The 16,429-nt window shown below is 36.4% G+C and overlaps 1 protein-coding gene across 1 annotated transcript in view; it reads right to left on the reverse strand.

Annotated features, from left to right (window-relative positions):
- LOC127976121 (leucine-rich repeat and fibronectin type-III domain-containing protein 2-like) overlaps positions 1-15,991 on the reverse strand; it is a 155,613-nt gene extending 139,622 nt beyond the window's left edge. The window contains exon 1 of the mRNA XM_052580283.1: positions 15,412-15,991. The gene's annotated coding sequence lies outside the window, so the exon portion shown is untranslated. The remainder of the gene's footprint in view (positions 1-15,411) is intronic.
- Between the last annotated feature and the right edge of the window lie 438 nt (positions 15,992-16,429).

Here is a 16,429-nt window from a genome sequence, read left to right on the forward strand (position 1 = left end):
TATTAGCACAGTATCGCCTTGTGCCAATAGTGATGTGTGTTATACTGCTTAAACAGAAAATAAAATCTATGAACCTCTCAAAACAGCTGCAGCTTGAAAGGTGTCAAGGAGCTGTGGTGCAGGCACCATATGTTCCTGGAAGTCTTCTGGCAACCTCTCTGCTCCCTACCCATACCCCCCTCTGTTGTGTCCCTGAGAAGCATACTGCACCCACGCACCTCATATTTCTCAGATACAATATGTGGCCTCCGAAGTAATCGCTTACAACCGCACATATTCTAGACCGGCAAGAATAGCTACTGCATAATTACCTGGATTTCTTTCACTTTTAAATTTCTGTCAACTAGCATAACTTGAATCTCACCATTGCCTCTTGCCAACAAAAGGCTTAGCTGTTAGATAAAAATATATAATAATAATAATAATAATAATAATAATAATAATAATAATAATAATAATAATAATAAATATTAAAAAAAATATATATAATATTGTACAGACAGTCTTTTTCGAGCTACTTATTTACAGTATACGAAACACAGCAGGACATATTAAGGAACAGGAAGAGAATAATTTTAATCATTATGGTTAATGGTTCAGTAATTCATAGATTTTAATTGCAATAACTATTTTGACAGTAAACAGCTAGATTATATATAAAGTTCATTGAAAAGTGGATTTTTTTTTTTTTTACATAATATGGTGAAATAAATCTTAGTGGGGGCCTATTAACAGGTTTTCACTTTAGCATTTTACATTTTGTCTCTGTGTGTGTGTGTGTGTGTCTGTGTGTGTGTGTGTGTGTGTGTGCGTGTGTGTACAAACCTTTTTCTTTTACAGTATTTATTTCCTTTTTATTTTATGATATACAATATAAACACTGTGTGCTGTTGTGCTACCAAACTAATTTACTCTTACAAAAGCTTTCAATATTGTACCTCCTCATTTTTTATTTACGTAACAATTAGCTACCGTCCTGGTAAACCCGAGAAAGGCTAGTGATGAGATAGTTGGATGTTTTCATTGTAGACTTTAGCAAAAACTGCATGCTAGTCAAGATGTTGTGAAGAAGATTATTAGTTAGCTTAGTAGCAAGAAGTTCTAGAGAGCTGTTTTTTCAACTAATTGGTTTTGCCGTAGGGGAGTGGCACCAAGCCAGAAGAATCACACTACTGAATATGGAGCATCCTTTTGAAAGAGACACTAATGAGATATAAATCACTTGACATCACATGAGAAGGGAACGTATCTCGCTCAGAGGGGAGCGTGAAAATCGGCACTCTGTATTTCCATCCCTTTGAAACTGATAACACAATTATTTCATAATCGATAATGCCAGTTGTGGAAGATGTTAAAAGATGCATTAGCTTGAATTAAAATCTCTTTGAATGTCAAAGATGATGACAACAACTGCACAACTTCATTTCATTTTATAGTCGACACCTCTGCTGTTGTGACAAAGTTAGACAACAAGCCACACTACTGGGACAAGTAATCCTAATGAACATTCCTGTAAAAGCCCATAAAAGAGTAAAGGGCTGTAAATTTGGATGAAGGAGGCTTGAGTCCTTTACTGTTTTGCTGGGACAGCAAACACCAAACTGACACAAACTGGTATTTATGTGTCTGGAGATGGTTTGGCAACTCAACAAACCTCAAAACTCAAGATCAAACCTCAGCGAGTATCATACAATAACAGAAGTTAAAATCTTTCTCTCTCTGGTATTCTTCTGTATTTGTTGGGAAGCCGTGTAACAGCATTGTCCAGCTGAATCGATCAGTCGCACAGGGTCTGCTGTGGCAGCAGTGATGGACTGTCAGCCATCAGTGATCACTGGAGTGGCACTCAAGACCTTGAGCTTGTTTGCCATCACTGTCGCATGACTGACATCTCAACAGGGCACATGCCACGTTCAGATGGGTGGCTATGGAGCATGCAGGCGAAAAATTGTAATTTCGAGATGAGACACATGCTAGATGGCAGTAGAATACAGAGGAGCCGACTTCTCTGCCGTGTGTGTGCATTTATGTGAGAAACTGTTAAAGCTTTTGTTGTTACATGCCTGCCATGTTTGTGAATGACAGTGTCAATAATCGTTGTGAGTGGTTGATGAGGTACATGGATTTTGTGCGAGTTTATGTTTATAGATGCCAGCAGCACTTTGTCATCGTTATTTGCTCTATATCATTGCTTTTTTAACAGTCTGTGTTTTAATCAGCATGGCCATGATAACACTGCAAATCATCAGCATGAAAAAAAAAAAACTAAAACAAAAAACAAATCATGACATGGAGACTAACACACTTTGTGCTTAAAACAGGCTTTGTGTTTGCCTGTTACATACAACTCTAATAAATAAGATACTACTAATCATGATAAGTAGATAATCACAATAACGACAAGGCTATGAGCACTGACAACAAGTAATGCTTGTTAAGCATTTATTTAAGTCAGTTACGCTGATTTATTGATTAGTGCTATCTGCCTAAAGTGTACTATTTAACCATGATGCTAAAGCTGCTTTTGGAAAGCAATTATGTTCTGAGGACACTATCTGTCAGGGGTGTGGCATGTAACATTTTTACTTTTCAAGATGTCTACTTAATTTGATTGGATTCCTATTCATCTCAATGGCAGGACTAACAAAATTATGTTATTTGAAATCTACCATCCATTGAAGTCCCTCCTTCTAACAAGCGCAGTCTGTTCTGATTGGCCAAACGACCCAGTGCATTGTGATTGGCCGAAGCACTTGTCGGAAATGTAATGCCCCTTTTCATAATCGTGAGCTTCATCTTTGAAAATATATGTAAATACAGTTAATAATTTCCTTAGTTTTACCATCAGTTTAAGCCCAAAAGAACAGAGTGGCATGACAGAAACAGTGATGACGCTCGTATGTATTTGCAGTACACAAGCCACGTACAATTAAGTGAGTGACCGGTCTCTCTCTCTCACACAGATGCTCGATGTGCAAAACTCTGCATTTAAACAGACAATAGCAAATACTTAAACTAATAACAAAACATACAGTAGCTGATTCAGAAGAACCAGATTGTCGTAGCAAATTCAGAATTACCTCCTCTCCTAGGGTCACGGAATGGTCATCCATAAAATGCATTGCTGTTCTGTTGTAACCTGTAAGTAGTCTTAAAGAATACTAAATGCATCTACTTTCGGAAGGCCAAATAATGTTATTTTACGTTTGCCTAGATACACACAGCATCTCTCTGACATGGCTGCTTCAACACTTACTGCAGTCTCTGAAGTCAAGTCAAGTCACCTTTATTTATATAGTGCTTTAAACAAAATACAGTGCGTCAAAGCAACTGAACAACATTCATTAGGAAAACAGTCAATAATGCAAAATGACAGTTAAAGGCAGTTCATCATTGAATTCAGTGATGTCATCATTCATCTCAGTTCAGTTTAAACAGTATCTGTGCAATCATTTGCAATCAAGTCAACGATATCGCTATAGATGAAGTGTCCCCAACTAAGCGAGATATATATATCTGCACTATCATGACAGTATGCAAGAATGATATTTTTTGAACATAATTCCATTACAAGTGATTATTTATATATATATATATATATATATATATATATATATATATATATATATATATATATATATATATATATATATTAATAATAATTGAAATTCATTATCTTTGTTTTCACAATGGAAGTTAAGAAGCCAAGGCACTGCAATTGCTTAGTTGACAAGCGCACAGTTGTGACAACAGTGTCTGATGGAGACAAATGAGCATCATAAGTGTTGCTGAAAAGCTGCAGCAACATGCTCAGAAGGAAACACTGCTAAGAAATGCTACGGACGGAAGGGTATGACCTGAACATGCCAATGTTTTCTTTAGTAAAGGCAGTAAATTAGTATTCACAAAACTGCATATACAGAATAGAAACTGAAATACTACACTCTCACCACCCCTTCCATCCTGCCAAAGTTTACCTAAAACTCACCTCACTGACTAAATTAGAATTTCAAATGCTGGACATCTTAACTTGTTTTCTTTTTACTTTCATAATTCAGGTGCCCAGTCTTAAAATGTTTTGACGTTTTCATTTCCACCCCCCACCCCCATCCACTCCTCACCACCACACCATGCATTTGGACAGCTTTAAAGGCCATTTTCTCAATATTTGTTATTTTTAGCTTTAATTAAATTTTTTGCACCCTCAGATTCCAGATTTCCAAATAGTTGTATCTAGGCCAGATATTGTCCTATCCCAACAAACATCAATACATCAATACATCAATGGAACGCATATTTGTTCTCTTCTTCCAAGGTCACTGAATTCAATGATGAACAGCCTTTAACTGTCATTTTGCATTATTGACACACTGTTTTCCTAATTAATGTTGTTCATGTTTCACACAATCTTTTTAGTTTAAAGCGCTATGTAAATAAATGTGACTTAACTGACTTGATTTCAACTTTCAGGTGATGTATAAATCTCTATTTCGAAAAAAAAAAAACTGACCCTTATGACTGGTTTTGTGTTCCAGTGTCACATATTTGTATGACTGTAATTGAATTCATTTCAACATTGCTGTCCTTCTCTATCTTGATTAACCCTGCTGCTCTCCAACGCACAAGGCACAGCCTATGACTGAAATGTGGGTCACTATGACAGTAAACCAAAATCCTTAGCATAGTTTCTTAGGGGTATTGATCTTCTGCATTGTCTGTTCAGCTTTAGACAATGAAGATCGATAATCCCTTTCAGCCTCACAATATAGAAATAGTATTGAATTACTGTAGAGCCTTAATTTTATTATACTGCATTCTCAAAGTACAACAGATTCCTGTAAAACAAAAACAATTTCTGGTTTTCATGCATTCGAATATTTATATGCCACAGGGGGTTTAGCCGCTTTGCTGGAAAGAGTCAAGTTACTGGTTCTCGTCCCAGGCAGGGCGCTTGGAGATTTCTGATGCTGAGCACGTCAGTATTTCTGCCCTCCTCCGCCTGCCAGCAGTGTATCCTTGAATGGCGCACATAACCCAAATTGCTCTACCAAAATACATTCAGATCAGGTTGTTCTTAAGGAGCTCTGGGCCCACTCTGGAGACTTTCAGACAGCTGTTTTACTAGTGGTGTTCTGGATTCCTCAAAAGCTACGCCTACCTGATCATACAGTATAAAGAGTTAATCAGTGCACCCACTTACTCAATTCGACTCTCCTCAAGCTTGGAGGACGATGACAGACCCTGCTCTCCAGAGAGCTGGTTTGCTTTGCAGAGGCTCAGCATACAGAATACAGCATCTCTATGTTTTTCAGAGCAGACAACACCCAGAGGCTCTTGACATGAAAATAAATGGAGATGTTTCTGTCTGTGTCCTTGAGCAGAGAATCATCTTACTGCTCCCCATACGCAACCCTCACGCCACTCCAGTGACCTTTTACCACATCCACACCAGTAGGATTTTAACCCTAAAGCTAAAATGATATCTCTTTTCTAAGGCCTAAAAAAAAGATGAATATCAGTATTATTTTTATACAGTATCAGAGGCAGATCTACTACCGCTGCCATCCTAAGAGAAAGGATTTGCCACTCCAGCATTTGAAATCCCAGTATATAAAATATAAATGTAAGCAGTTTTTCATGGACGGATTTTCAGCAGTGCCACTTCAATATAACGACATAAAAAGACTGCATACCTCACAATAATAGCAGAAGGTAGGTTTCTTTATAAGTTGTCCTCATGGGGCTGCAACACACCAGTGCAGTCTGATTCACATATGAATGACTATTATGGACTGGTTATTTTTGGGGGGAGACAAAAAAGCACACAGTGCAAGCAGTGTAGCACAAATTGACCACATCTGTGTTTTGTTGTTGTTGTCATTGTTTTGTTTTGTGGGAGGAACTATGCGGTAAAGTACTTTGTTCAGCTAACTCTGAGGTCCTCATAGTAGTCTAACCCTGTCTGGACTGGATATCTGTGATAGCAATCAATTCTTATTTTCAATAACATTTTCATTTATTTTGACTTTTGTTGAGGATCATTAGTAGCATTTTCATGGCATGCAAATACTCTGACTGACCATTCTATTTTGATTCTAGACTGTTTTGCTGTCAGACGAGGACAATAAAAATAAATAAATAAATAAATAAATAAAAAAATGAATAAAAAAAAATGAATCAGTAAGACCTCTGAAACGATAATAACAGTGCTAGGTAAGAATCTAGCCTTCTCTTATTATTTCCCTGAATTTTTGCATAATGTTAATAAGTAACATTATTACTTGAATGCAAAACTTTATTATTGCTCTTAAACTTGCACTAAAACTTATAATTTATATATCATCAAACGTAAATGTAAATATATTAATAAAACAACTTGTCTTCTCTATGTAGTCTTTATGTGTCTCTAATACTACAGGATCAGAGATCTTTAGAATACAGTATGCAGATATGTTTAACAGACAATGTCTTGGTGCCCTGAATATTGAATGTTTAGTTATTTATTTTACATTAAACGTAAACAACACGATTATTACTTTGTGGGTTGTTAGACATGCAGTCACAGTGTATCAGCAGCCACTTCAAATGCTCAGGCGCTTTAAAGTTGGGTGGATTCTGACTGTTAATTTGTTTGCTCATCAGCTAAAAAAAAAAAAAAAAAAACTGTGTTGTAGAATTAACTAGTCATAGATTTTTAGAATTATACAGTACAGCAATTATAGTTAATGTTTAATCATTTATAGTTAGACTAATAATTTTACTTGTCATTATTGGTGTAAACATTCCTTTATAATAACAACATGTTGCTAGCTTAACAACATGCTAACATTAAACTATTGGAAACAATAATGTAAGCTGACTTAGAGTAACAGCAATGCAGCTCACTATGTTTTGGAACAGAACTTGTGTGTGTGTGTGTGTGTGTTACTAGCTATATTTTCCTCTCAGAGTGACTCATCCGTGTTTTTTTCTCTCTCTTTTTTTTCACCAACACCAGGATGCCAACTGATAAGCCTTGGATCCTTTCTAAATTACAGCCTCACAGAGCCAACGTCCCCAGCTGAGCCTGAATGTTATCGCCCTGCCGTTCTACAAGTAGCTCTCCATTTTCAGGCTGTAGAGTAAAACTGTTTTAACAGTTTCCTAAAGGGCTATAGCCCCCACCCCCCACCCTATAATCCTTCAGAATGTGAGACCAGAGAAAGACAGTGTCCAAAAACATCTGATGTCTTTACTATGCATACATATCTGGTGTATTACGTTCTGATACAAATCTAAACATCGTTGTTAAATGTAGCTGGATCCAACTCCCCAAGGGTGGATGATAAAACCACATATGATACTCTGACCTCTTGTCTAAACATTCAGTTTCTTTTTAGTGTGATCGTTTATGTGCTGTAAAACCCTGGTGGCATCGTAGTACATTGGTTTCCCTGGACATTATGAACTCAAGCATGAGTACACAACGATCCCTCAGGGAATATAACAAAGGAATAGGGCTCCCATTACCACATGCAGAGGTTGGGAGCTATACAGACTCTAAGCATCTAAAAGCTTGTCTTTTTATATTTATTTTCTCCAGAACATACTTGCATATTGTTTGGACAAGCCAGAAAGAAGGAAGAAAAAAAATGAAGCAAAAGATCCAATGTAATTGCTAATATATATATATATATATATATATATATATATATATATATATATATATATATATATATATATATATATATATATATTAGTGCTGTCAATCGATTAAAAAAAAATTACTAATTAATCGCACAATTTTTTAAAATTAATCGCGATTAATCGCAATTAAAAGACTGAAACTTTTTGGATATGTAAATGTAAAATGTAAATAATTAATGTAAACTCAAGACAAAGAAACTATTTAAATTCAAAATATGATTGTTTATTGGAATTTTTGTTTAACTTGTAACACAGATTTTCTCATGTAAACAACATACCTGCAATAAACCATCAATATCCTCCAAATTAACTGTTGACTTGAAAGCCATATTTATTACAGAAATAAAAACACAGGCATGTAAGTACCATTTGAATTTCAAAACAATCAATGCCAATAAAAAACAAAAATGATTTCCATGTTGAATTCTAAGTGGACTGCAAAAAAATTCCAAAGTATAGTCATTGTCAGTGCTTTAAGTGGGCCGGTACACACCAGTACTCAGTACCGCCACTTCCAAATATAGCTCTTGAGCGTACCGCCACCTCTCCGTGCGCCCAGAACGTGCTTTTAGCGTACCGGTACGCTCATTTGGACATCTGTTTTAATAGAGGTTTTAATCTTTTTGCCGATTTTCAGAGCGCCCTTCACAATGCAAGCTTCCTAATTCATCCCACCCAGAGCAGAAACTACATTACCCATTCACCCTTAAGTTATACAAGTGAATAGCGCATGTGTCGCTTTTCCCACTGTTAAGTGTCAACAACTCAACGTGGCCGGAGAAGGTGTGTGAAACTCGTTGTGAGTTATACTAAAGCAAAATCTTGAGTATTTATTGTCTGATAAACATTAAAAACTGTCTGCGGAGGTTGAGTCGTCCTGCAGCCCCCGCTGGCTGTTCATTGGCTGCAGCATCTTTTTTCTAAGTTCTAAAAAAATACCGTAGACGGCAAGGCACAAATTTAGATATTAATTTATCTAATTAATCTATAGCCTATGCACAAAGACAATATGATCTTTTTGTCCCCTTTTTGTTTTAAAGCTTGATGAAGAGAGAGAGCGCAAGTTGCTGCAGCTGAGGAGGACAGTGATGCACGCGTACAGGAGTGATTGACAGTTCGCGGCACTGTGTACAAAAAATACTCCGCTACACAATTATTTCTTTATTTTCGTTTAAGCTTATTAACGTTAGCGTTACAGAAAGGTCTGATTTACGCACTGTTACAGTCATTGTTTTTTTGTTTTTTAAACAATGACATTTGAGTTCATGATTTTAATGTTGCTGTTTCTTGTGGCAGGCTGAATGAAGAGTAATGTTTCTTGTGGCAGACTGAAGAGTAATCCGGCAGAGGTTTATACTGAAACTTTCCGTCTAAAAGTCCTTCCTTGGTCTTATCCATATTTCTTTGCACGTTGAACACACATAGGCCACAACTGGAAATAAAAAAAACTGCAACCGCGTTAATTGCGTTATTTTTTTTTAACGCGTTAAATATTTCAAATTAATCGAATGCGTTAACGCGCTAATTTTGACAGCACTAATATATATATATATATATATATATATATATTGTTTTTTTTTTTTTTTCAAACAGTTTCACTCAGATATAGGTCACAATAGGGTAGAAAAGGAGATTGCAACTTCAGTTTCATGCTGACTGGTTATTATCGTTAACTGAAACTAAAACCACAAAAAAAAAAAAAAAAAAAAAAACACATTCAACCTAAGTGGGGGAAAACGCCCCCATGAGGTAAAACGCACCTTATGCATCATTTAACTGTAGGGGAATTAACAGTTAAAACCCAAGGACCAGATATGAGGAATAGAGACCAGCAGTCAGAGATGCGTTCAATTAAAGAAAACTTTACTGAAGAACATAGTTTGCAGTTTCATCAGCAGAAAGCAGCTTCAGTACTGTTGGTGGAGTTCGTAGGCCACTCTGCGTGCAATTCAAAATCAACAACAATTATACTCTTGACAGAGGATACTAATTGCATCAATGCGTTGGTCAGCAAACATCTGATTGGTTCCAAAACCTAGATAAACTTGGTTGAGTGATGTAGATGTATTCACCATAAAGCTTACACTGGTGATATACCTGTGCGAAAACACATTTTAGTTTTAATTAAAATTGTAATTATTATTTTTTTTTTTATTATTATAGTTTATGGCAGTAAAAACCTTTTTTTAGAACATCACAGTTATATATAATATGAGAACAGTTGGGCCTGTAGATAGGGAGCATGTATTGCTGTGAAATGTATAATTATATTTTCACAAATTACAGATTAATATAATATTTTTTTAACATAGTCTGTGGGGTAAAACGCCTCCCACTGGATATGGCTTAATTATAATAATTCCTTACATTTATATAGCACTTTTCTAAGTACTCAAAGCGCTTTACATTGTCAGGGGGTATCGCCTCATTACTGTAGTTAATATGTTCTAACCATCAATTTATTTGCTTTTCCATCAAATAACTAGTTAGTTTAATACAAGTATTTTAATTATATACTGTGGGTGGCAAAATGACACCTTGGTATATATATATATATATATATATATATATATATATATATATATATATATATATATATATATATATATATATATATATATATATATATATATATTTTTTTTTTTTTTTTTTTTTTTTTTTTTTTATAAATCTAATAACTTGGAAAACATTGAATATTTTTTACACTTGGTTTATTGTTTATGTAATTGTCACAAAAAATATGACATCAATTCTGAAAACATGTAACTTTTGTTTCACAGAAAAAAAGAAAAAAAAAATCACACCAGATTTAAGTGGGCATTTCCCCCATACCCTACTTCTTGTGTCATCATGATACAGTGCTTCAAATTTTGCAGTTTTTCTAGGAGTTGTGCACAAAACAGTCATTTTCTGAACGATTTCAGAAAGACAAAAGATCATTAAGAAACCACACAGAACACCAAAGCAACATACACTATGCTGTTATGTCCCTTGCATCCAACAATATGTATTTACCACAATGTGTTTGTATATATATACGCACACACACATATATAAATATATACGCACATACAGTATTTATTTATTTATTTTTGCAAACGCTAAAATATTCATATTTACATAAAACAACTATAGCGTAATCTTAACATTAGTTATGCAAATAGCATATGCCAGAGGGCCCTTCTTTACATGTTGGGGAAATGGAGAAATGAAGTCATAAACCTGACTCCATTCCATGTCTGAACTTGATCGCAAAGGCCTCATCTCTAGGAACCTCTGATCGTGGGTGGGAGTAATGATGTTCTTATATTTCACGGTGAGATGAGAACTGCTCCCTTGAGTCCCTGGAGGGGTCTCTAATTCAGTGTGTGGCTGCAGGGCATGGCCTAGCTCCTTTCCATTCAATGTCCCTGAGGTGTCATTGCTCCAGTTACTTTCTGCCTTTGTCAGAAATCAGCTTTTGAAAGCCACTTCTTCATCATCGCCTTTATCATCAAATCTGACCTGAGATCAGTTTATTTCCCCAAAAGGAAAGTGATCACAATCTTTTCAATGGACAGTGAAAACCAGTAAATAGCTTATGCTGAAGGCCACCTAACTGGTTCCAATTTAGCATCACAATCTAGAGGTTTAAGTTCATATGATATCCTGAACACACTTATTTCTGTGTTACTTGCATGTATCTGACCATAAGCTATTACAATTCTTATAGTCAGCCTGCACACTTAAACATTTAAAATACGTTTTGATTAGGCCTAAAAATAATAGGCTAGAGTTCTGCTAGCATTTATTATGCAGTGAAAGCAGTCTAAGCGGATGGTTATGTTCTGTGTAATTAAGGAACTTCTGAGAGCTTTTTTAAACACCAATCAATGAGTCAATTAAGTTATTTATTGCTGATATTCAAGAAGACAAGTGCACTCGCTCTTGCACATGCTTGCAAACTTCCAACACTGTCTAACTAGGGTTTTTTCGCATTTATTTTACATTCTATTTTCCCCACAATTGTTGGATATATTGTATAAGAATGTGTGGCTTTATCCAGAAGAATGCAATATACCATATAGCATATCTCAATGCTTGATCGTTTTTATCATTACTAAATATGAACTATATCATTGCCCAGCTCAAATCTTCTAAATGTGCCTATTAGGCAAAAAGCTAATAAGATATTTTAAACGTTACCATCACAGTTTCCTGTAAAGCTGCTTTAAAACAAAAAGTGCTGTACAAATACATTTGACAATTTGTAATGTTGACTTGACCATGCACACATAAACCTAGACTTGCACAAAAACACTGCTACACATTTTATACACACACTGCATTTTCCTCTGTCACAATGGCTATAAAAAATGATTGTATCTTCCCAACTATCTGACCCTGTACACTGTAGAACACAGAAAATATCATCAGCTCTGATGGTCATGATCTTTTGCCACCAAAGGCAGTATTATTGGTCATGACACATTAGTTTTATAATAAAACGCTAGAGGATGACTAAATGCTTACAGCATGTGGCATAGGTATTTCAGATTTTGCCCCTTAACTGCAGTTTTTTTTTGTTATTGTTAGCATTTTTCTTATTCAGATGTTGATATATTAAACAGATTAGAAAATTGTTTAATTACCGAAGAATTTTAGCGTGAAAATGTTGGAAATTCGCAAGAAATATAATAAAAAAATAAACGCTAACACTTTGTTTTAAGGTGATGAAGTTACACACCATGTGCTATTATGATGCTATAATACTGTATAATAATTAAAGTAGTTACAAGCAACTGAACCTAAACAAAATCCTAAGCTTGATATTAACCATTTAGTGAGTACATGTAAGTACTTAATATTAAGTGTATATAATATTCATTAAGTAAATGTACTTCATAATTATTAAAAAATAATATTAAGTAATATTAAATATGAACAGTGCTGCTTTATTATAACCTTATTTGACATTATAGTACTGTGTGGTGATATGTTGTAATTTTAATGCAGCATACATACTAATTATAGAGAGATAGTACATAGAATATAGAGTGTGGGCCCCAGATTGACGGCACAATTAAAATTACAGGGCAGCCACTGAACAAGGTTACTGAATTTAAATATCTAGGTTTGCTCATCAAGAGCGACAGCGACTCCCTCCTCGATGCCCGTGCATGGGTCAATGTGGCGTGGCACAAATGGCGACAAGTTACAGGTGTTCTCTTTTATCACCAAATGCCCACACAACTCAATGGCAAGATCTACAAAATCGTTGTATACCCAGTAACGCTAAATGGTTCCATGTCAGAGACGAAGAATTCTGAAGGCGCATGGGTGTGGTGCTCATAGCTGACAAGATGCATGGAGATTTGATGCATGAAGTCTTTATAAAACTAACAAACAAATCATAAATAATGAGGCCTGCAAATATATCTTTGAATACTGGCGTAATGCTCACTCCAGACTGATGCATTTATATGCAGCGTCCAGGGTGCTTCAAAGAAGGCTCTGTAAATTGGGTCCAGTGGGTGAGAGGCTTTAACTGTAAGTTCATTAGGGAAATTTCCCTAATCCCCTGTGGGCTAAGGCAGTGTAAGTGTTTTACTGCCAGTCACAGAGATTAGGTTGGCAGCACTTTTAGCCCGCCATTCCTCTGATTGAGTGGACGTCAGTTAAGAACCCAGAGGTCTCTATAGCATTTTTATAGTAGGTTTTAGTTGAATCTTCATCTGGAGGGCCCTTTATGAGTTTGCATAATCTCTGTCTTCAGAGAATTCAAATTATAATTGCCTGACAGACAGAGATTACACAGTCTTAGTCTAGATAATGTCAGCTCCTTAAGATGAGCAGTACAGCAAGGACCAGATGAACTCAAATTTTCAATCAGACATGGTGACCTCATACGCACATCCCTCACATATTCCTGAAATACGGAATTAACTATTGAAATGTAAACCACCATTCGATACACCATTTGCATCCCTTTCTATAGAAATGACTGCTTAACTGCATATATTAGATATAGGGAAGACAAATGAGGCTGAGCAGTTCAGAGCACTCTGGCATACAAATGATGGTGGCACCATGGGACATTTGTGTCAACAGTCTTACACTGACACCAGATGAGGGGGGGGGGGGGGGGGTTGGGGGGGGGGGGGGTACATGATCCCTGCTATGCTCGGGCAGCCCATGAAAAGATGGTAAACCATCTGTCCAACCCACTGGAATGGTGTGAGAGCCTTTTAAGTGGCTAAGTCTAAGCTAAGAAGGTGGATGTAAGGTTAATCAGAGGCCAATTGGAACCAATTGTCTGAGAGGTGGAGTGGCTTTAAAAGTTGACCATTGGTTTGAACTCTTCTCACTTTCCTGACCCTATGGTTTCCATTTAATGTTATCATCTTGAGGCATTTCTTCTGGTTTGTGTGCATGAGCATATTCACAACACAGGCAAATTTATATTTTACAACATTTAATTCAATATTATATTATACACTGGAACTATAGATAGAGCACACTAATCAATACTCTAAATGGTTGATCTGCCATTATATTTAACTACTCCTGACAATTGCAGCCTTTGTTCTCAGTTGTATTTGGAAAGGTTGGGAGCAGGTACACAAAGGGAGGGGACTTCTTAGAGCTGCAGTGCACGTGAGTTCTAATCAAATTGGCTTTGTGCTAGAAGCTTGTTCATCTAATGAATCTGTTCCTCAAACATTGACACGCTGCCTGAACTGGCTCTCAAGGTGAATGCTCTTTGTGCCTTCCCGATCATCACTGACATCTGCCAGAGAGTCTCATTAAGGTGCCATAAAATAATTTTCTCATTCAAGTGGCATATTTGCAATCTATTGGTAGATACGGTATCTCTGCAATCCAAACGGCAAGCAAGTGAAATTAGACTCAGATGCTGTCCGTGGTACTGAAATCCAGTCTCTCCATTCCTCTGTGCACTTGTGTGGTGTGTTTTGCAAAGACTATAATTATCTGAGCCAGTGTGAACTTGGGTGGTATTGTGCCACTTGATGACCACCCAGTGAATGTGAATTATATGTTTTACAAGGTTATAATAGCATTGTAGCAAGTGCAATAGAAGGAGTATGCAGCCATGATTAGAAACTCAACTACCACTCCCATGAACACAGGTGAGTACAGACGGTATCAGTTTGCATAAGCTTACTATGTACACAACACGATGTGAATTATATATTGCCTGTTTGTGCACTGGAAATAACACAATGAAAAGGATCAATTATTAATAAGCCTTCAGAATGAGGCAGATTTTACCTCTCAAACAACATAAATCAAGCATTTATATCAATGGAATTATAGGCGTGAAACCTAGGTGGTCAGGAAATCATATATACGTAATAGAAACGTGAGGGATTTCAGCTGGTAATTATGCTGGGTGGGTATAGCAAATTGAAATTCCTGAATTATCAACAGACGCTTAAAAAGGACCAATAACGGACACTTTGTATATATTTTTTATTAAACTCAACTTTCCTTATCACCAATAGTTTAACCTTTTTGGAAGTGTAAGAAACCCTTTTTATAGGATCGATGGTGATAGTTAATACGAGCACGTCAAATGAAGAGTTTCTGAACAACTGCAATCGACTGAACGCGTTAACTGATGTAAAAACACTAAAAGCCTTGTCGATGTGTTTAGTAATGGTTTTGAAAATATTTTACAAATGACAGGTGCTCAACAATCAGCGTGACAAGCCTTTCTCCTACCTTAAACACTGGACACGTATCCATTCGCCTTGATTCCACTTAATTCTAAACGGAGGCGCTTTAAAGCCTTTGCGGTTTCAATACATCTTCTTTTCTTGTGCCATGTAAAGAAAAGAGAAACGGAGCAAGGTGTATTCTTTTGCACACTGTGCTGCTGAATCCGAGTCCTAACACACCATCCTTGTGTAGTTTCCACCAAGTTGAACTGAAAACGGCCACACGCACTTCTAGATCAGACGATTATCCCAGATCTCTCGTTAAATTGTGTATTCCTCTCCCAACGTCAACCGTTTATTCCCGTATTTCAGTTGCTGTCTGTTTCTCCATTGTTTAGTAGTGAATCCGTTAACGTACAGACAACTCCGTTCGCACACTAAAGCGATATCCAGAGCACCCCGAGGAAATTATTGAGCCTAGTTTTAAAAAAGAAAAAGAATGGTTCGCGAGGAGCGCAGGTCAGATAAAACATGTATCGAACGCGTGTACACGGTGATCAAAAGCTCTCCAGAGCTGTGCAAATCTGTAGATGGCACAAACGAGTCAGAACGGACATGGTGCGTTGCAGGGACAACTCAGAGAAGCTTATCGGGATCACGTTAATGCACAGACGGACGTATGGCGTATGCCAAGGCGTCCGGATTTACGCATTATCTGTACGTTCACCGAAGCTACATAATTAGACTTTGGAGGGAATGGTCGATCTGGGTTGACTGCGTTTACACGCAGGATGTCCGATTGTGTCGGATCAACTTGAATTGAGAGTATTCTATACGGATTATCTGTGCCCTTACTTAACCTAGATGATTAGTCTTTGAGAGATTGAGCAGATTTATGTCAGTTAATTTGCAATGCATAGAAAGCATTTACGGTCTTTACACCAAAATCAAAATAAAATAAATAAATAAGTAACAATAACATAAAATCTAAAATGAAATACAATGAATGTTATTAGATAACTTCCATCCAATAGCACGACTACTGATTGTGAGAGAGAAAATAATAATAGTAATAATATACT

This window comes from Carassius gibelio, chromosome B17 (genome assembly GCF_023724105.1).
Source record: "Carassius gibelio isolate Cgi1373 ecotype wild population from Czech Republic chromosome B17, carGib1.2-hapl.c, whole genome shotgun sequence".
Classification (NCBI taxonomy): domain Eukaryota; kingdom Metazoa; phylum Chordata; class Actinopteri; order Cypriniformes; family Cyprinidae; genus Carassius; species Carassius gibelio.